The 1063-nt window shown below is 40.5% G+C and overlaps 1 pseudogene across 1 annotated transcript; it reads left to right on the top strand.

Moving 5' to 3' along the window:
• The first annotated feature begins 313 nt into the window (after positions 1 to 313).
• LOC105546761 lies at positions 314 to 1058 on the top strand (annotated as a pseudogene). Its single transcript, XR_001007138.1, has one exon. The product of XR_001007138.1 is annotated as a peroxiredoxin-1 pseudogene (transcript).
• Positions 1059 to 1063: the final 5 nt, after the last annotated feature.

Below are 1063 nucleotides of genomic sequence, written 5' to 3'. Positions count from 1 at the left end.
TTAGAAAGTCAGAAATCAAAAATAATTTAAAAATAACCCGGAAAATGGGAAATCAGGGTGAGCCAAATAATCACATACTACGGAAGAGAAACAAAGAAAATCATACTAATAAAATTGAAGGAATAAAAGGCTAAAACAATGAAAGAGAAGTAGTATTTCTAATCATAACTTTAAAAGTCTTACAGAAGTAAAAATATAAATTAAATCAGCATAATAAGAAATCTATGAGATAGACCCAAAGAAATAAAAATTGTTCTATCATAAAGACACATGCATATGTTTACTACAGCACTACTCACAATAAGAAAGACATGAAATCGGCGTTTTGTTCTTGCCTGGCATTGGTAGTTTGTTTCTGTGACTTGTGTTAGGACTGCTGATAGGAAGATGTCTTCAGGAAATGCTAAAATTGGGCACCCTGCCCCCAACTTCAAAGTCACAGCCGTTATGCCAGATGGTCAGTTTAAAGATATCAGCCTGTCTGACTACAAAGGAAAATATGTTGTGTTCTTCTTGTATCCTCTTGACTTCACCTTTGTGTGCCCTACGGAGATCATCGCTTTCAGTGATAGGGCAGAAGAATTTAGGAAACTCAACTGCCAAGTGATTGGTGCTTCTGTGGATTCTCACTTCTGTCATCTAGCATGGATCAACACACCTAAGAAACAAGGAGGACTGGGACCCATGAACATTCCTTTGGTATCAGACCCGAAGTGCACTATTGCTCAGGATTATGGGGTCTTAAAGGCTGATGAAGGCATTTCATTCAGGGCCCTCTTTATCATTGATGATAAGGGTATTCTTCGGCAGATCACTGTAAATGACCTCCCTGTCGGCCGCTCTGTGGATGAGACTTTGAGACTAGTTCAGGCCTTCCAGTTCACTGACAAACATGGGGAAGTGTGCCCTGCTGGCTGGAAACCTGGCAGTGATACCATCAAGCCTGATGTCCAAAAGAGCAAAGAATACTTCTCCAAGCAGAAGTGAGCGCTGGGCTGTTTTAGTGCCAGGCTGCAGTGGGCAGCCATGAGAACAAAATCTCTTCTGTATTTTTTTTTTTCCC

Source organism: Mandrillus leucophaeus, unplaced genomic scaffold (genome assembly GCF_000951045.1).
Source record: "Mandrillus leucophaeus isolate KB7577 unplaced genomic scaffold, Mleu.le_1.0 Scaffold368, whole genome shotgun sequence".
Lineage (NCBI taxonomy): Eukaryota > Metazoa > Chordata > Mammalia > Primates > Cercopithecidae > Mandrillus > Mandrillus leucophaeus.
This window is presented reverse-complemented; position numbering and strand designations above follow the sequence as displayed.